The 21,666-nt window shown below is 36.4% G+C and overlaps 1 protein-coding gene across 4 annotated transcripts in view; it reads left to right on the top strand.

Annotated features, from left to right (window-relative positions):
- Window positions 1-21,666, top strand: part of NIPBL (NIPBL cohesin loading factor) — a 204,285-nt gene that overhangs the window by 13,579 nt on the left and 169,040 nt on the right. The gene's annotated exons all lie outside the window — the stretch shown is intronic.

The following is a 21,666-nucleotide window of genomic DNA, read 5'->3' as shown; positions in this document are numbered from 1 at the left end:
ATTCAGTAAATCCACTTTTTTCCCCATATAGATGCAGATTCCCTGCTAAGATTATTCTTAGGTTGTTTAACTGCTCCTCTTTCCCATTGTTGTGGGAACTTCTTGATGATGAAAATCATAGACTTTTTCAAACTGGGTATATCATTTGGAGATATGTAGTGAAATTAACATAGAATCTAATTTAAGCTAGCTACTGCCCAGGTGACATTTAGGCCAGTCATTAAGCTCATTTCTTCAACTGTAAACTGAAGGAGTCCTCAGGTATTCTCAGGTTTTAGGATTTTTATGGGCAAAGCAAAAGGAAAGAAAGGATTTAGATAAATGAAAGAAGGGGGTAGTCTCTAGAAGTAAAGTTGCAGTTAAAGGATCATCCATCTTTTATTAGCAGAAAATAAAACAAAACAAAATGGTAAGGAGATTTCTAGATCAGAACATACTAAAAAGAAAGGTAAATTTTTAGGTAGGTACTAGTACTTACTCCTAATATCTGAGGCATGAAATATCTAGTATAGTGTGGACATGGCCATGATCTCACACCATTCTCTTATTCATCAAACATTGATTGTTACCTATGTCTCAGAACATGTAAGATATTAGAGATGGTGAACTAAAAGACTCTGGCCTTGCCTTCAAAGATTTTTTTTTTCTTTTAAGATTTTATTTATTTATTTAACAGAGAGAGTCATAGTGAGAGAGGGAATACAAGCAGGGTGAATGGGAGAAGGAGAAGCAGGCTTCCCACTGAGCAGGGAGGCCAGTGTGGGCCTAGATCCCAGGATCCTGGGATCATGACTTAAGCCAAAGGCTTAACGACTGAGCCACCCAGGCACCCCAAGGATCTTTTTTTTTTTTTTTTTTTTTTTTTTTTGTAAGGAGAGAGAGCATTGGGGGAAGGGGGCAGAGGGTGAGGAAGAGAGAGGATCTTAAGCAGGCTCCAAGGCCAACATGAAGTGTGATGCAGGGCTCCATGCCAGGACCCTGAGATGGTGACCTGAGCGAAAATCAAGAGTCAGATGCCTAACCAACTGAGCCACCCAGGTCCCCTCTGGGATCTTAAAGTCTAATATAGACAGATAAAGATTATATTACAGTATTAAGATTGACTAAAAGGAGCGCTAAGAGAAGTCACCTAATTTGGACTAAAGATGAGGTGTAAACTAAGCTTTGAAAGCCATTAATTAGATTTCGGAGCCTAGGGGGCTGGGGCAACAGTTTGATTTTGGAAACTGCAGATGCTCAGATTCTTGGAACACGGGGCTAAAAAAGGAGCATGCCATAATATTTGAAGCTGCAGAGAGGGATAGAATTCATATTATGAAGGAATGTATATGCCTTTACAAACTGCATTTTACTTTAAAAGCATGGGGAACCAAGAAATTATTTAGTAATGAAGTATGTTTTGTATTTGAAAAGTATTTTTTTGGCAGCGATGCAGAGATTAGATAGTAGGCAGAGAAAAGAAGGCTAGGGAACCTGATTACAAATGGATGAGGTCCTTAGTTAAGACGGTGAGAATGTGGAGGAGGATGCTAAGGAAATAGCCTGGATGCAGTTTGGAATTTTTATGTAGGTAGATTGGGTAATGGAGAATGAAAGGAGTCAAGGATGCTTCCTTGATTCTCAGGTTTCATACTTGTGGGGCTTGGAATGTGGAAGTTTCATACACTAATATCAGGAATATAGGAGAAAGTTTTAAGAATTGTACAGTGGTAATGTGGAAGAAGGGAGGGAGGTGATACTACAAGTTTAAGCATGTCAAGTTTAACCAGCCTGTGGGACATTCATGAGTCAGGTGGATCTGGGAGTCTAAGTACTTCAGGTCTTTAGAACTCAGAAGAGATTAGGCTTTTCTTTGGCAAAGTACATAATTATGAATTGGTCTAGTAGAGGATTATTTTCATGAGGAAAACATTTCTAAATCTATGTAGACTCTTTAAAAAGGACATGTAAAATTTAACTTTAAAACCATGTTGAAATCCTAGGATTCCTTTGTTTTCTCATTTGAGAATATCCAGTATAATAATCATTTTGTTATTATAGTTCTGATATAGATATACACATTAGAATTAGCACATGGCTTTTAAAGCCAGCATAAGTTAAATGATATTTGACTGCCTATGAATAAGAATATAGTCCACCCAGAGAAAGACAAATACTGTATGATTTCACTTTTATGTGGCATCTAAAAAACAAAACAAATGAATAAACAAACAAAAAAGCAGGAACAAACCCACAAATATGGAGGACAACTTGTGGTTGCCGGAGGGGAGGGGAGTTGGGGGGATGGACAAAATGAGTGAACGTGAGTGAGAAATACAAGCTTCTGGTTATGGAATGAATAAGTCACGGGAATAAAAGGTAGAGCATTGGGAATACAGTCCATGGTATTATATTAGTGTTGTATGGTGACAGATGGTAGCTACACTTGTGGTGAGCATAGCATAATATATAAACTTGTCGAATATGTTGTATATCTGAAACTAATGTAACATTGTATATCAACTATACTTCAATACAAAACAATTTTTTTAAGAGTTTATTTATTTATTTGACAGACAGAGATCACAAGTAGGCAGAGAGGCAGGCAGAGAGTGAGAGGGAAGCAGGCTCCCCGCTGAGCAGAGAGCCCGATGTGGGGCTCCATCCCAGGACCCTGAGATCATGACCCAAGCTGAAGGCAGAGACTTTAACCCACTGAGCCACGCAGGTGCCCCACAGAAAACAAGTTTTTGTTTAAAAAGATACAAAAAAGAATACAGCCTAAGAAGCATTGTATCACTTTTCACATTTTAGACAGAATAGACAGTGAAAAATTCAGTGGCTTGGTCAAATTGTTGTACACACTAATGGTTATTAGAAAATGACTTTCGAGGCTGACCTAGATCTCTCTAATCTTACTTAAATCAGGGTAAAAAGTAGTTTGGGTGATATACCATGTGTTTTTGTTTTTATTTCTTAAATCTTACTTGGTTTAAATTACCAGAAGAGAACAATAATACCATTTCTTTTTGAGGTTTTGCTTTTCAGTTTATGGGTCATACATTACTATGAACTGAGCATAACAAAATGACTGTTTTCTATTGTACAAGGCTCTTCCGAGGGCCTTCCTTTTAGCTTAATCAGAAGACTACTGCTTTGGTTAGTTTTATACTGAATCCATATACATAATGAGACCTTTTAGTGAGAACTATGTTACTTTCTCATGGAGGGATTATCTTGACAAATATAATTAAGAATCTACTTTTAGAATAATTAAATGGCAGTGGCTTTTTATTTAAAGTTATTATCTGCAAGAATAAAGGAATGTGTGTGTGTGTATAATATATATATTATAAAGGAATCAAACTGATATATCAAAAATAATTGACCACATGTCATAATGTCAAAATGGAAATTATGCTTCCTAGAGCCTAAGTACATTTAAGCAAATGTACTTTTGTTTTGTTTGGTTTGGTTAAAGAGGTGGCATACCAGAATCATCTAGGAAATTTTTCAAACTGTAATCCTATTCTGGAGATTTAAAGTAAGTTTCTCTGTTAGTTCTTCCCTTAAGCTTTTTAACCATCCCACAAGAATTAATTGAACACTGTATGCTTAGCAATGAATTCTAGGCATGTGATATTAAGATTTTTTTTTCAGCCTCCGTCCCAAATTTTTTGTGGCTGCCTAAAAGATCCCTCTTTTGTTCTGTTCTGTAAAAGCATTATTTGTGAAGCATAAAGGAGCAAGAAACTGGTGAGTGGAATTATTAGTAAGTTAGAATGACAAATAGAATGGAGAGATGTGTTGAATCCTGAAGAATGGAGGGGAGTTGCTGGATACTAGAGAGAACATAGAATTGAGGAAAGAAGTTAGCTAGCAGATACTATAAATGAATTTGGCAGAAGAATTGTTAAGAAATTGAAGTAAAAATTTTAAGATTGTATTTATTTGAAAGAGTGAGAAAGCGCGCGTTCACACGTGCAAGCACAAGTGGGAGGAGGGGTGGAGGAGGAGCAGACTCTCTGCTAAGTGCAGGATCCCAGGACCCAGAGATCATGATCCAGTGGAAGTCAGATGCCCAACCCACTGAGCCACCCAGGCGCCACTAAAGTAGAAACTTTAAAATACATATTTGTAACAGTACTTAAAATACGGCAAAAAAGTATGAACTAACTGGTCTGTTCTTAAAGGTGGCTTATGTTTAAAAAGTTTTCTAAAAAGTCAAATGTTGGATACATACTGCTTCAGAGTAACATGTAGAATGCTTAGAAATAGTTATGTCCTCAGCAAATATTTCTTACTTTTATTAGTTGACAGCTACCTTTCTCTGTGATTTGATGAAAAATATATCCATGTCAAGTATATTCTTAAATGAGAATCAACTAATTTGTGACATGTATAATTATTAGGAAGGAAGATATTTGATAAGCAAAGAAAAAGTAATCAGATTGGCTCAAGTTCATATGATATTGAAATATGAATACTTCTTCCTAATATAACTTTGCTGTATACCCCAGATCAAGTGAGATATCCCAGATAATAACTTCCTATACAAGGAACTTGATTTAACTCATCTCTAATATCTAATATCTATCTAATATCTAAAGTTCATTATGCCTCCACAGGTGGTGTTACACTATTATGCATGACAGTATACATATATGTATAATATATAGATGTGTATCCACTATATTTTGATAACTCATTTTGTATTTTCTTGCTTTGTATCTTTTAACCAGAACATTTATCTCTTTTCTTCATCTATCCAAATCCTGCCTTCTTTCTGTTGAGATCTTACAGGTTTTTTGGTGGTGATAGAGGGAGGGTAGCATAACAGAATTACCTAGGCTTTTTTTTCTCCCCAAGCTTATAATACTTTCCCCCTTTTCTCTGCCCCCCAATTCATATGATCTCTTTCTTTTCTAATACATACTTGTGTGGCAGAGTTAATTATTTAAAGTTATATGTTGACTTCTTACATTTTCTTATTATATATCAAGCTACAGTTTGTTTTGTTTCATTTTACATAGTTTGTATTATCTTCTCAATTAGATGTAAATTTTTTTAGGGCAGGATCTGCCTTTGTTACCTGGTAAAGTGTTGTGCCTGGGGCAGCCCTTAGCTAGTGTTTGCTGATAATGTATGTGGCTCATCTGAACTAGATTTAGAAGATTTGGAAAATATCTCACATTCTCACAAACATAAAATTCACTCTTTTAAATTGTGCAGTGGTAAAAATTCAGTGGTTTTAGTTTATTCATAAAGTTGTGCAACCATCATCACTGTCTAGTTTCCAGAATATTTCCTCGACCAAAAAAGAAACCCCATACCCATTAGGAGTCAGTCCCCATTCTTCCCTTTCCCAGCCGTTGGCTACCAGTATTCTACCTTCTGTTGCTATAGATTTCCTTATGCATAAGTGGAATCACACAGTTTGGCCTATTTGTATTTGGCTTCTTTCATTTGGTCTTCTATATTGTAGCATGTATCAGTACGTCATTTTTTATAGTCAAATAATATTCCATTGTGGGAATATACAATATTTTGCTTAACCTTTTTTAGTTGATGGACGTTTGGGTTGTTTTTACCTTTTGGTTATTATGAGTAATGCTGCTATAAACATTCATATACAGGTTTCTGTATGGGCATATGTTTTCACTTCCCCTGTGTAGATACATAGGAGTGAAGTTTCTAAGGCATGTGCTAACCCTATAACTCTTTGCAGAACTGCCAGACTGTTTTCCAAAGAGGCTATATGATGTTAACAGTTCCGTTTTCAGTGTTTGAGATTCACATTTTTTCTCCATCCTCACCAATACTTGTTATTCTGTTTTTGAGTGTAGCTGTCCTAGTGGGTGTGCAGTAGTATCTCATTGTGGCTTTGATGTGCTAATGATATAGGAGCATCGTTTCACTTGCATATTGGTCATTTCTGTATCTTGTTTGGAGAAGTGTTTCTTCTTATCTTTTGCCCATTTTTAAATTGGATTTTCTGTGTTTTTATCATTCATTAAAAAGTTTTAATATATTCTGGGCCCAAGTCCCTTGTTAGACATATGATTTATAAATATTTTCTTTCATTTTGTGGGTTATTTTGCCACTTTCTTGATAGTGTCCTTGGAATCACAAAAGTTTTTTATTTTGATGATGTCCAATTTATCTGGGTTTTTTTTTGTTGTTGGTTTTTGGCGTGTGTGTGTTTTGTTTTGGTTTTTGGTTGGCTGTGCTTTTGATGTCCTATTTAAGACATTTTAAGACCTATTTAAGTCCTTTTTTTTTTTTTTAAGATTTTATTTTTATTTGTCAGAGAGAGTGGGAGAAAGAGCGAGCACAGGCAGACAGAATGGCGGCAGAAACAGAGGGAGAAGCAGGCTCCCTGCCGAGCAAGGAGCCCAATGTGGGACTCCATCCCAGGACGCTGGGATCATGACCTGAGCCAGAGGCAGCTGCTTAACCAACTGAGCCACCCAGACGTCCCAAGACCTATTTAAGTCTTGTTTAAAACCCTGTCTAACCCAAGATCATGAAAATTTACATCTATGTTTAGTTTTAGCTCTTACATTTAAGTCTCTGACCATTCAAGTTAATTTTTTGCATGTGGTATCAGGTAGGGGTATAACATCCTTCTTATACATGTGACTATTCAGTTATGCCATCACTATTGAAAAAACTATTCTTTTACCTTCACATAGTCTTGGCACCCTTTACCATAAGAGTTTATTTCTGGACTGTCAGTTTTATTCCATCCCATCCACTATAAGGGGTCTAACCTTATACAAGTATCATAGTGTCTTAGTTCCTGTAGCTTTGTAGTAAGGTTTGAAGATAGGAAGTATGAATCCTCTTGTTCTTTTTCAATTTTTTTTTTTTTTTATTTTTGGATATCTTGCATTTTCATATGAATTTTAGCATCAGCTCGTTCATTTCTGCAAAATAGGCAGCTGCAAGGGGTACCTGGGTGGCTCAGATGGTTGGGTATCTGCCTTCGGCTCAGGTCTTGATCGCCAGGTCCTGGGATCGAGCCCCACATATGGCTCCCGGCTCAGCAGGGAGTCTGCTTCTCCCTCTCCCTCCCCCTGCTCATGCTCTATCTCTCTGTCTCAAATGAATAAATAAAATCTTTTTTAAAAATAGGCAGTTGGTAGGGGCGCCTGGGTGGCTCAGTGGGTTAAGCCTCTGCCTTTGGCTCAGGTCATGATCCCAGGGTCCTGGGATCGAGCCCCACATGGGGCTCTCTGCTCAGCAGGGAACCTGCTTCCCTTCCTCTCTCTGCCTCTCTGCCTACTTGTGATCTCTGTCTGTCAAATAAATAAATAAAATCTTAAAAAAAAAATAGGCAGTTGCAATTTTGTAAGGGATTAATCTGTCTGTAGATTAATTTGGGGAATATTGCCATTTTAATTATATTAAGTCTTCCCATCCATAAGTTTGGGGTGCTTTCTCATTTTTTTAGGCCTTGATTTCTTTCACTGAAAATGTGTTGTAGCTTTCAGTGTACACGTGTTGCACTTCTTTTGTTAAATCTATTCCTAGATATTTTTTTCTTTTTAATGCTATTATAAATGGATTTTTTAAAAGAATTTCATTTTGAGATTATTTATTGGTAGTGTATGGCAGTACAATTGATTTTTTTGTATAATGATCTTGCATCCTGTAAGAATTCCTTTATTAGTTCTAATTCATGCCCCTTTTTCTAAGGAGAATTTATGCTTGTTCTTTAGTATTGCTCATTTTGCCCTTCTCCAACCTTCCAAATACTACTATGTTCCACAAGTAGCTACAAGGTAGAATTTTTACTATTTGTCTAATCTGGTGCCTTTGTGACTTGGAAAAACTTGTGCACATATGAAAAGTAAGATTAGATAGCTCAGAGGAAAATTTGTGGTCATATTTTGTCAGAATTTTCATTTTGTGGTATAGGATTAAAAATTGAGGAATTGTGGGCGCCTGGGTGGCTCAGTGGGTTAAGCCACTGCCTTCGGCTCAGGTCATGATCTCAGGGTCCTGGGATCGAGTCCCACATCGGGCTCTCTGCACAGCAGGGGGCCTGCTTCCCTTCCTCTCTATCTGCCTGCCTCTATCTACTTGTGTTCTCTGTCTGTCAAATAAATAAATAAAATCTTTAAAAAAAAAAATTGAGGAATTGTGGTTTAGTATTTGAAACAATTTGTTTCACCTGTAGTAAGGGCCAGCTTAAATGTATGTTGCAGAATAAATGTCTATCTTAGCAATATGTATAGATGGATGCAAAATAAATCTTCTTGATCCGTAATTTCTAAAGTCTTCATCTTCCACTAGTGATTTTCAGTAGTGTGTCTGGAAAGTTTAAGTTGTACAGGAAAAAAAGGAAAGAGTGACTAGGCAAAGAGGGTAATGTGACTAGGGAAAGGGGAGAGAGGCAGAGAGGCAAGATTAATAACTTGATTTTTGTTAATACAATATTAGGATTTAAATAGATATCTGCTGATTGGAAACAAAAGAGGAAACAGTGATAATGGATTATTCCTCAAATTCAAACTGCCGTTTTTTAGTCTGAGTCAGAGTTGAACCTAAATGGTAAATACATACATAAAAAGATGTTCAACCCCACTAACAGAAAAATGAAGAGGTATACACTAGTTCACTTTATGATGTGTTCTTTTGATCGAAAAAAGATTAAGTGCAGAAGTACTTTAAAAGTGTGCTTTATTTAATAAGTTTTAGCTCCCTTTCTCATTAATGTTGGTCTTATCACTAAGCTTTAGGTGTTATAATAGATATAAAGATGGGTAGTTCTTTCTCTTTTTTAAAATAAACATTCTGAAGAGCTTTCTATATATTATCGTATTTAATACTCCCAGAAAAAAAATCTTGGGATAGATTTTATTTGCTTTTCATAGGTGAGGAAATTGAAGCTTAGGAAGTCAAAGTTACACAGCTTGAAATAGGAAGAAGGCAAATTTTAACCCAAATTTTGTGATTCTAAGACCTGGGCTTGAACTCTTAATTGCTGTACTAATACTACTTGTCCACTCCCTTGAGGAGCTTACACCCAGGTTAATAATATTATGCATAATACTAACATGATCCTTAAACTATTAGTAACTATTACCCAATTTTAAAAGTGAATTTTTATTTTACTTCAGAAAATGTCATCTTTGCTTTTGGAAATCAAATCAAGTATTTGCCTATTCTTTTAATGTTGTATTAGTCAGTTGTTGTGGTTTCAGTAATTTCCTTGGTGTCCTCGCCTTGAAAAGTTGGTTCTTGAAACTTGTGGAGTAGGCCTTTGAGTCCAGAAGGTGATTGACAGATTCAGTAAAAGAGGAAGTCATGGGAGAGCTCCTTGAATAATTTTAGGACAAGAAGTTACAGCTTAAGGGCACCTGGTTGGCTCAGTTGGTTAACCATGGGACTCTTGATTTTGGCTCAGGTCATGAGCTTGAGCACCCGAGTGAAGCTCTGCACCGCCCTCCCCTTGCCCCTTGCCCCTCCCACCCCCAGCCATGGAATCTGCTTGAGATTCTCTCTCTGTCCCTTTCTCTTTCTGCAGTTCCCCCTGCGCATGCTCTCTCTCTCTCTAAATTAATTAAAAAAAAAAAAGTTATACCTTAAAGAGAGGGGGGGCAAAAGTTGAGACGAGAAGAGTAAATTAACTCGAGTTGTTTTGTCTATGTTGAAGATTTTTGTTTTATCCTCGATCTTATCAATTTAGAAGAATAACAGGTATAATGTGATTGCCTTATGGGTAGTTAAAAATGAATTGTTTATTGTATTTCTTTTTGATTGAACCTATATGGAAGTTTTATATAATTTTTTTATGTGTGTTACACCTTTTTGGGGGAATCTTGTATTCAGTGCAAACCTTTTGTATCAAGTTTGTATCAGATCAACTTTGAACAGTAGGATTTTATAGAAGGAAATTCAGTTTTTAAAAAATTATCTAAAACTTTGGATAGTGTTGTGCCCTTTTAAAATAAACTTTTAAATAGGTTTAAAATAACCACTAATAGACTATTTCCAAAGGATTGCTTCTGACGTCTTGGGTCAGAGACAAGGTTAGGTCCTAGTTCTGTGAACTTTTTCAATTTTAAACCTCAGTCACCCCTTCTGTGATCATTTGTTTATTCATTTCAGACCACCTCTTTTTTCCTTTCTTCTTACAACAATAACTGCAAATCTCTTTCTTCATGCCCTTCAGACATCCCTTCCTGTGTATATCAGCTTACTATTTTTAGTTCTTATTTTTCATATTTTAGAACCAAAGTGAATTAAGGCTTTTTGCCCGAGTTACTGAATGTACACATATATAGCACAGAGTTTAAAATCCTGCTAGTACTCCAGATCAATCCTGGATTATATCATCAGAGACCTTCTGCTTATAGATCACATTTTCAGTATTCTTTTTTGGGGAGGGCATTATGGCAGACTAGGGTACTTGATGCCCTACTTGATAATAAAATCACTTATACTGTGTTTATAGAATCTAAAAGGAGCTAAACAGAAAGGAGAAAGGAGTCCTTCTTTATGGTTTAGAAAACAGAAGAATTCTTCACTAAAACCTCTAATTGCCTTATTCTTAGCAATGATTTTGATGGTGATAGTAATGGGAACACCTAATATTTATTGAGCCCAGTGCTTTGAATATTTCAGTTGGTGTTATTTAATCCTCACTACATCCTTTAAGGTCTACATGTAATATCCCCACTCTGCAAAGTAGGAAACTGAAGCTTACAAACAATGTGACTCACCCATGGGCTAATCTAGGGAAATCCCATAAGTAGTTCAGAGTTGGCATAGTTAAAATGAATGTGTGTTTCCCCTAATTTCAATTAGACTGTAAGCTCCCTGAGGTCAGGAATTTAATATATTAATTAATTAATTTTTATTTCTGCTATTTAATAAAGGATTTGAATATTGCAAAAGTGCCAGGCATATGGTATATGCTTAGTTTTTTAAAATGAACAAATGTGGTTGGAGAGGCTGATTGATTAGCCTTAGCCATGAACCTCTTGGAGAATCCATACTAATCTCATTTGCATTGCATGACTTACTCTTTTTCCTTGGGCTACCATTTTTACTATCTCTGGCATGGTACCTGGCAAGTTACTATTCATTTTTCAAGTTCCAGCATAATTTCATCTTTTCTGTGATGCCTTCTTGCCTCTTTTAGACAGGGTTTGTTCTCTTTTCTACCCTCCCACTTTTTTTCCTTTAAAGTTTATTGTAATGCCTACTATATCATATTATAATTATCTTCTTTCCCTAGTCTGGGAATCCTTGATAGGTCAGGAGAGGGGGTGGTGGTGGACTGTGTCTTACTTATCTCAAATGCAACATTAAATCCAGTTTTTGGCACTTTAAGTGCTCACTAAATGTTGGACTGAATGAATTCATACAAACAAGCTAAAAATAGACTTTTAGGTGAGTGTCGAGGCATTTTATTTCAGTGTTGTCCTCTGATTTACAGTCATTTGCTTTGTGATTTTAGGATACTCCTTAGATTATGAAAGATCATTCCTCTAGGCCACTGTCTTTCAGAAATATTAATAATTGAGAAGATCCAGGATGCCTACGTGCCTCAGTCATTAAGCATCTGCCTTTGGCTTAGGTCCTGATCCCACCCCAGGTCCGGATCCTTGCTCAGCAAAAGGCCTGCTTCTCCTTCTCCCGCTCCCCCAACTTGGACTTTCTGTCTGTCTGTCTGTCTCTCTCTCTCTCTCTGTCAAATAAATAAATATATAAAATTTAAAAAATTACTGAGATTCTGTAGCATCTCATGTTTGCTAGTAGGGTTTTCTGTGGAGTTCCCTGACATCCTTATCCTTTGGGGAAAAATTTTTTAAGAAAGGAAGAAAAAGCTTAATAAAAGATGTGATCATAGATAAGCCAAATGTCTAAGAAAGAACCTGTTATTTAAGAATTTGAGTATAGTTGGGGGCGCCTGGGTGGCTCAGTGGGTTAAGCCGCTGCCTTCGGCTCAGGTCATGATCTCAGGGTCCTGGGATCGAGTCCCGCATCGGGCTCTCTGCTCAGCGGGGAGCCTGCTTCCTTCTCTCTCTCTCTCTGCCTGCCTCTCAGTGTACTTGTAATTTCTCTCTGTCAAATAAATAAATAAAATCTTTAAAAAAAAAAGAATTTGAGTATAGAAAGAAGCATATTAGATTAAATTCTAATATGATCCTAGGGCGCCTGCCTGACTCAGTTGAAAGAGCATATGACTTGATCTTGGGGTCAAAAGTTTGAGCCCCTTGGGACGCCTGGGTGGCTCAGTTGGTTAAGCAACTGCCTTCGGCTCAGGTCATGATCCCGGCATGGTGGGATCGAGTCCCACATTGGGCTCCTTGCTCCGCAGGGAGCCTGCTTCTCCCTCTGACTCTGCCTTCCACTCTGTCTGCCTGTGCTCGCTCTCGCTCGCTCTCTGACAAATTAAAAAAAAAAAAAAAAAAAAGTTTGAGCCCCACTTTAGGTGTAGAGATTACTAAAAAAATTAACTTTCAAAACAAAATTCTAGGATCCTTAAATACAGAGTATAAGTCAGAATTGTATGTGCTCTTACATGTATACTACATACTGTATAGGATTGCTCATGAGGTACAGTAGAGGCGATAGGAATAGATGTGCTTATACATAGGATAGTACATATGTTAGTTTCTGCAAAAGGAATTTGCTAAACTATTAGTATACTGTAAATTAAATGATTCTTAAGAATCTTTTCAAATACTGTGTTATCTTTGTTATATAACAGCTTACCCCAACATGCAGCAGCTTAGAACAGTAAGCATTTATTATCTCACTATTCTTGTGGGCTGGGAATCTGGGTGCAGCATAGCTGGTTGCCCTCTAAACTCTTGTCTCTTAAGGCTACAGTCTTCCTTTAGTCAGGTTATCAGTGAGGGCTGCAGTTATCACACACTGGAATTTGAATAAGGATTTGAGTATTGCAAAAGTTAAAAAGTTCAGCAAAAGTAAGCAGGATACAAGTTGAGTTTTGTGGGTTTTGGGTTTTGTTTTGTTTTTACATTTAATACTTAAAGGGTTAAGTTGTGTAAAAATTATTAGTCAAGAATGTGAGTATGTAGTTTCTCAGGACTTAGTTGGAAAAGGTATTCAAAGTGCAAATTTGAATAACCATGAAGAGACAGTGTTACTACAAAGTGTGTCTTCATGGGATAAGGTCATCTCTTGCTACATATTTCTTACTTGTATGTTGGTTCTGATGTGGAAGTCTTTTCCTGTTTGAGGGAGATCCACTAATGGAGCATACTGTTTGAAAATTTAGCACTATGAGATTGAACCGAAAAACTGACAATTTGCTTGTAAGGTCAGGATTGGACTGAATATGGAATGACTTCTTTAAATTTAGTTTTTCATGTTAATAAAGGGCAGTTCCCCTGTACTTTTCTCTGTCCTGAATCTTTCTCCTCCCCTCTGCCTCTGCCCTTCCCCATGGTGGTGACAGAGGGAGAGAGAAAGAATCTCAAGCAGGCTCCATGCTGCATGGAGCCCATTATGGGACTCAGATCTTATGGCCCTGAGATCAGGACAGCTAAAATCAAGAGTCGTATGTTTTAACCCTCTGAGCCCAAACATTTAACCCAGAGGTGCCCCTTTCCTGAGTCAGTTGTTTTTGTTTATTTTTGTTGTTGTTGTTTTATTTGTTTGAGAGAGAGCAAGCATGAAAGTGGGGAAAGATAGAGGGAGAAGGAGAAGCAGACTCTCCACTGAGCAGGGAGCCTGACATGGGGCTCATTTCCAGCACCCTGGGATCATGACCTAAGCCCAAGTCAGACATTGAACCAACTGAGCCACCCACTTTTGTCTCCTGATTCAGTCTTAATGAAGAATAAATATGACATATAAAGAAAACTTCAAAACTTCTAGAACAGCAAATAGAGAAAATATTTTGAAGATGTCCATTCCTAAATTATTTATTGGTTTAGTATATGTTCATCAAAATTTCAATTTTGAAACTTGAAATAATGTTTCTGTAATTTATTCAGAAAATAAATAAGAAATTTATGAAAAATAGGAGTTAATGAGGAGGGAAAAACAGACATGCCTTACTGTATGTTAAAATACATAAATATAAATATATAGTAGCTAAAACATCACTATACAGTCTATTGTGATAAATAAGTCAGTGAAACAGACCAAACCTTAAATAAATCCTACTTTCAACCTGTCTCTCCAAGTTAAAAATATACTCAATATCATAATATATAATGTGTAATGAATAATATATATAAAAAGTATAAAGAAATTGCGAATTTTTAGACCTCCCAAAACAATTTTGAATAGTGACCATTATGCTAATAATATATTTTGGGATTCTTTGTTGTAAGATTAATTTGAATAAGAGTGTGATCTGCTTACATACTTCTTCATCTTGTTAAAATTTTTGTGTTGGTTTTATTAGCCTTTTCTTTAAGAATGACTGTTTTTTCTGTCAAACTACTAATGCACTGGCTTTTAAAAAAATTATTTCTTCCTGTGCCCTTTGAGTAAATCAATAAAAATAATTAGTCCTGGTGTTCTGAAGTCTTCAGTGTACCGTTTGCTGTGATTCCATCTCCACTAACTTAAGTTATCCAGTAAATGATTTCTTTGGCAAAATGAGATATTCAGGTTCTTCCTGATGCTGCTCCATTCAGCTCCAGGTTCTGCTTCAGTGGGGAATCTGTATATATTAGTAAAGTGATTCAGGGCTTAAGACTTAAAGGTCTCCGCTCTGGCGCACAGCCCTTAAGGATGCCCAGTACACACTACATGGTGATATAGATTCATCAGTGGTCTTAAAATGATCTTAGGAGGTTCACTCTGTTAAGTGTCCAGCTCTTGATTTCAGCTCAAGTTGTGATTTCATGGTCGTCAGATCCAGCCCTGGGTTGGACTCTACGTTCAGTGCTTAGTCGTCCTGTCCCTCTCCCTCTGCTCCTTCCCCCAGTTGTGCTCTCTCTCTCAGAAAAAAAAAAAAAAAAAAAAAAAAGATTATCTTAGAAGCTGAAGCAAAGCCCTCCGAGTTAGTCTTTCTTTTAATATAATCTCAGACCTGGTTTTCTCCTTTCTTAAAAAAAATTGTTACCTGAACAGATTTTGTTTTACTTGTTGATAGCTTAAAATTGGTGATTTTCAGAAGGAAATGAGCTGAAAATTTGATTATAATCTATGGACTTTCTTCTCCACCTAATAATTTTCGTTAAAAGTAGCCACCTACATCAGTCAAATAAAACAATTGACTTTTTGTTGCATCCTGAGCTTTTATTTTGTCAAAATGTCAGTGTTCTCATTAAGTCTTCAGTCAAAGGTATAATTAATACTTAATGATTTCTAAGTCTGTTGGTTGGAGAAAAGGACACAAATTTCAAAAGTACTGGATTTTGAATATTTTCTAGAAGTTTAACCTTTATGTTCTCTGAGGAAATGATAGCTTCTTAAGCACGATGGTGGTGTAGGAAAATTGATCCACAAGAAATATGAATGAGTTTCAAAGTAGTGCTAAAAATGCTGTGGTATATTTCTTTGCACAGGTAGTGACAGGTAAGATGTGGATTTCACATATTTTATTTTGTCACTTTAGGTGTCTGCATTCTGAAACAGCAGTTTTTAAAACTTACTGCATATTAAAATCATCTGGAGGATGACTGTTAAAATCTTGATTCCTAGCTCTTATTCTTGACACTGCGTTCACTGTTTCCATGGATGGCACCCAAAGCATAAATAAAGTTTTCCAGGTGATTCCAGTATGTAGTCAAGTTTAAGAAGCACTGCTGTGAGGTGTTCACTGAGCATCTTTTTTAATGCAGATTGTGATTCACTATATCTAGAATGGGGTCTGAGAGTCTGCATTTCTAATAAACTCCCAGGTTGTATGATACTCCTGGTCTGTTTTCCAAGCTTTAGAGTAGCAAGATTCTAGAATACTTACTTAGTATGCTATTTGCCTAGATAGATTTTAGTTGTCGTGATGTCTTTAGTCAAAACAAAAACAAAAACAACCCAACTTTATTCTGTTCTTGGTCTCATAATTGCTAGATACTCTGTTAGGTGAGTCTTACATACTTTTTCTCATTTAACCCTCTCAACACCCTGCAAGAGTGTAATATGCGTTCTTTAAGGAAGATTCATGTAAGTGATAAGAAAAATAAAATTATGTACCCATCAGTAATTAAAGTAATATTTATGGTTTTTCATAAGACTCCAAGTGAAAGTTAAAACTTTAAGAAGTGTTTTCTCATATCCATTATCCCACCTTACTTAAGTAAAGAAAACAAAATACTGTGGGAGCAATAGAACTAGAACTAAGATGCGTTTGCTCAGAAAAGACCAGAAGAAAATACGCTAAAATGTACTGTAGTTGCATTAGAGTGACAGGATTATAGACATTTTTCTGCTTTTATCTGTATCCTAAAAATATTTGTAATGTGCATATATTACCTTTAGAATAAAAAGGAAAAAAGCCTTAGACTTCTCAAAAATGCCTCTGAAGAAAGGCCTGAAAGGTAAAAACTAAAATAAAGACTTGACAAATATGAAAATCAAGATTTCAGTAGAAAGATTGGCAAAGAACAATTCACACAAATGAAAGTGGGAATTATAAATGAGCAGTGGGAAAATACTTTGTAAAATCTAAAAGTTTGATAAGACATTTTTCATGTGGCCAGATAGGTACCTACCTTCCCCAAAAAGATGTGCTTCAGAGCTAATACCCAGTGCTGACATGGCACAGCAAAACCCATATATTCATTCAATTCCAGTGGCATTATGCGACCTTTTGAAAGGAAGTATGGCTAACACAAAGAAAGATTATATTTAATATAATGGTAGTAGAATACAAAATTATTATACACCCTCCAACTGCCAGTATGTAGGATGTGTACATGCTGAAAGACAGTAAAATAAAAGTCCTTATTTGAGTGTAAAGAGATGAGATCACAGAATGCTATAAGTATTTGCTTAGAAGTTCTTTAATTTTGCGAACTGTCTTTTCAATGAAAAAAAAAAAATCCAGTATGTCTGAGTTAACTTTACATATGATAGCTCTCTGACTAGGGGGAGAACAAACCATATTTCATATATTATTGATGTTTAGGCTTTATTCGTTTTCATGTTTTTGGCCCTTTTCAGATCATGTCCTGTCGAAGATTCTTAAGTCAGAAACCAGTCTTCATTGAGATTTGTTTTTAAAATTTCCTAGTTTTAAGCCAACCTTGTATTCAGAATTTATTGACCTGACCTTGTATATTGCATAGTTAGTTATTGTCCAGGTACTCTGTAGGGAACATGGAATTACAACCACAAAGAAATTACGATTTTAAGAAATAAAATGGTATTAAAGAGACTACTTTAGAAATAACTGAGGAACTTCAGACATCTTCTAATAAATAATCTGTAAATTCTATTTCCATTTTCCTCTTTTCAGTGTCCAGGGTTGCATCAAAATAGCACAGCAATTGCCAGGCCTGTGTATTTAATCTTAGAGAGCAAGAAAGAAACAATGTATACCAGTAAACCACAATATTAAACAGTTTTAGTACCGAATTTCAGAAGTAATCAGTCAGATACAGGCTCTTAAGAAACCTGATGTTTTACCTAAGAAATGAGTTAAAGGAAAATAAATTTGTAATATTCTAAATACTTCACAGAACTACTACTTAATGTGTATCCCATCTTGAAATTGTTACCATATTCCTGCATCAGCCTTGTTGACCATCTTTCCAGACTTTACAGGCAAAACTGAGCGGCATACCCCAGTTGTCTAGTTTCCCAACCAGAGGTGGGTGAGTGCTATTGCCATTTTGGGCAAAACATTCATTGTGCTGGAATATGGTTAAGTGTCCCTTTCACTTCTAAGTCACCCACTCACAACTGCCAGTTAGGTCTTTCAGGTATTATGAATACAAAAATGCTGTCAAAGTTTTCTGCAGTTGATGAGTGAGTACCACCGAATTGAGAATTTGTTGGTCTACTCTAGAGGAATGCCAGTTAGCTCTTTTAAAAATAGGTTAATTTCATGTCGTAGTGTTTAGATTGAAACTTCACATTGGACATGAGTGAAGAGGATTAGGGTTTGATGTTATTAGGGAAACAAATGGGAAGGATTTGGGTCTTTTTCATTCCAACAATTGATGGCTTGTAAATGCAGGAGAGGACTTGCTACAAACCTTTTTGAAGGGTAATTTTGCACTACTGTGTCAATCAGGATTTAAAATGCTCATGCCTATTCCTCATTAACTCCACTTCAAGGAATCTAGCCAATAGAAATCTTGGAGGGCATACAGATTCATCTTTTAGGATGTATATTTGCAGTGTTATTGGTAGTAGCCAAGAATAAAACAACCAAGAACAAAAACCCCATCCACTGAAGCGGTTATAAATGATGGTTAAATAGTTAATGAAGCATACCATAAATCTATTTTTAAAAAGAAAGGACTTTGTTTACTGGGTAAATTGTTAACAAACAATATATCATTAAGGAAAAAAAAGCAATTTAGAATAGTATGATTAGTATGATCCCAGTTTGGCAATAAAAATATGTGTGTACATGCTTGTGTGTATGTGTAAGTGAGGCCTGGAACGTGATATTTTAAAGGAATAAATTAAAAAGTAGAACCAAGACTTTCAAAGGTTGAGAAAGAAATAATGCTTTCTTTGTTCTTCTAGCATATAGTTTGTTCCCCCACCATTTACCTTTATTTCTTCCTCTAGACCTCCCAGTTGTGCTGAATAGAAAGCCTGCCTCTTGAATCTCTACCCAGAAAGACTTTTAAAAAGGCCTAGTAATTAATGGGGCAATAAGCCATACTATCTTCATGGGTACCCTAGTCTCAAATGTTTTGACTGTTTCTCTTTTCTCCTGTTTTGTTTTTTTGGTTTTGTTTTTATTTTTTTCACTTCAGTGGTAGGACCTAACCTGCAAAACATCTTTCCCATATATACCTTTGTTGTTCTTATGCTTTTACAATAGTTCATATCCTCATTACTTTAGGCTCAGATTATTACAGTACCCTATGAAACTGGTCTCCTTTTGTCAGCTTCAGCCCGTTCCATTTCCATGCTAAACAATGTCTTCTGAGTATATGATAGTGTTAGTGCTGTTATCTTAAATATGCTCACAGAAGGAGTTTTGTGTTTATAAATTTCCAGCTGTAGACAGTTTACTCCAGTAATTTGCACTTTGTGCTCTTCACTCTGTAAAGAAATAAACTTTTATTTTAACTTTTTTAAAAGAAAAGGGAAATATAGGAGCTATTACTGCTGTGTTTTAGCACTTTGGCTAGCCCTGAAAAATTATTATGTAAGTTGTACACTGACTCAACTCTTCCAGGAGGGAGGATGTTACTATAGCCATTATTTAAAATGGATTTATGGGACGAACTTGTGTGGTGAGTTGTGTTTTAGGATAGGAATTCTATAATGAATAAACATGTCTGCTCTTTTAATATCTGTAAATTCTTGGTTTGTTTATTCTTTTGTTGTCATTCATCTTCCTTTTGAGAAGTTCTTCACTGAACGAGGAGGAAAAAATATTTTGTTATTTTGATTCATATCTAGACTAGCACTGTATGAAGACTATAGGAATCTGGAGAAACTTGCTAGAATTTGGTCAGGTGTCCTCTTAAGAGCAGAGATTCCCCCATTTAGAGGAAGTAGCTTGGAGGCCAGAGCACCATGAGAGCTTTTTCCCAGAGGATATTCATGAGATTCTGAGAACCAATCCACTTATTACTGCTCTCCCTTTGAGAATCAGTTATTTTCTTAAGATTTCATTTTAAGTACTCTCTATACCCAATGCAGGGCTCAAACTTACAACCCCGAGATTAAGAGCCACATGCTCTACTGACTGAGCCAGCCAGGCGCCCCAAGAATCAGTTTTAATGTGCCTTTACTATTACAGGAACGTGTCATATTCCTTATGTGTGTAGGGGCAGAAAACTAATTTAGAATAGTTGCCTTTCAGAAAGTAAGTTGGCAGTAGCTATGATTATTTTGTTTACACTCATATCCAAACCTTTCAAAATCTTCAAGGTACCAGCTGCCACCTCCTCTAGGAAATCTTCCCTGATTTCCTTCTAGCTTTTTCTAGTCAAATAATATCTCCTTTCTTTGAACTTACTTGGATCTTGTTTATGACCTTTGTGCTTTTCTATTTACCTGTAATTATATATGTATCTTTTTTAGAAAAACCTATATTCTATACTGGAAACTTTCCAGAACAGGGTACATGCCTGACTTTTCTTGTATCTCTCCTAGTACTTTACGCAACACCCTATTATAGAGACTCCTGATCAAGCTATTTTTATGAAATTTACATAGGAAAAAGTTAATGAACTTTAAATGTTACTGTTCCTCTACCCCCATGAAATATCTTTTACTCCAGAGGAAAATTGGCAAAAATTATAAAAATGATATCCAGGGACGCCTGGGTGGCTCAGTTGGTTGAGCGGCTGCCTTCAGCTCAGGTCATGGTCCCGGCGTCCTGGGATCGAGTCCCACATCGGGCTCCTTGCTCCGCAGGGAGCCTGCTTCTCCCTCTGACTCTGCCTTCCACTCTGTCTGCCTATGCTCGCTCTTGCTCGCTCTCTCTCTGACAAATAAATAAATAAAATCTTTGAAAAAAAAAAAATGATATCCAGTGACTACAGTTAGGAAACCAGTGTAACTGAATAAAAACACCAAGAGTATGTCAAGAAGGAACTGGAGATATAGGTGGCCAATCAGTTTTATAAAGCCTTGTAGGGTGTGTTGAGTTTGAACTTAATTCTGTTTCTGAGAGGGGAGCCACTGAAAGATTTTAAGAGGTGAACTATTTGATTAAATTGTGTTTTAAGTATTAGTCTGGTACAGTGAGAAGGCTACATCTAAACATTCTAAGACTGGAAGATGGGATCCAGTTAGGTCATTCCAAGAGTCTGGGAAACAAACAAACAAAAAATCCTAAAATATTAGAACAAAGACAGTGTAGTAGGATAGAAGAAAATGGTTCTTAGAAGTACAGATTAAATTCATAGGTCTTTTTGGTGTCTTATTTCATATGGGATAAGGCAGAGGGAAGTGTTTTTTTTTTTAATTAATTTATTTATTTGACAGACAGAGATCACAAGTAGGCAGAGAGGCAGGCAGAGAGAGAAGAAGGGAAGCAGGCTCCCTGCTGAGCAGAGAGCCCGAGCCCGATATGGGGCTCGATCCCCAGGACCCTGGGATCATGACCTGAGCTGAAGGCAGAGGCTCAACCCTCTGAGCCACCCAGGCCCCCTGAGGGAAGTGTTTTGACTAGGCTTCAGAGATTGGTTGAAGTGCTGATACTTAATTTAGAAAAGGAATATGGGAAGAAGGAGAGTAGCATTAAGTTTTGTGGCTGAGGTGAGTTTTGAATATCTTCAATTTGAATTGTCTGTAGGATAGCCAGTTGAAGATGTCCAGCAGTCAGCTGAGGATATAAGCTTCAGATTTAGGGAGAAGTCAGGAATGAGAGTTCTCAGCATGCAGGTTCTAAGAGTGGTTAAATGTTTGCCCCAAAGACTATGTCTTACTCACAAGACTTCTAATGATGTCCCCACTAGCCAATATTTGTTGTGGTTTACTTTCTATAATTTTTTTAATTATTAAAAACACAATTTCTTTTAATCAGAATCATGAGGGAAAAAAATCAAAACAATTAAAATTGAGGAATACTCTGCAAAACAATTGGCAGTAACTCTTCAA

Source organism: Mustela erminea, chromosome 3 (genome assembly GCF_009829155.1).
Source record: "Mustela erminea isolate mMusErm1 chromosome 3, mMusErm1.Pri, whole genome shotgun sequence".
NCBI lineage: Eukaryota > Metazoa > Chordata > Mammalia > Carnivora > Mustelidae > Mustela > Mustela erminea.
The sequence above is the reverse complement of the archived record's forward strand: the minus strand, read 5'-3'. Positions and strand labels throughout refer to the sequence as shown.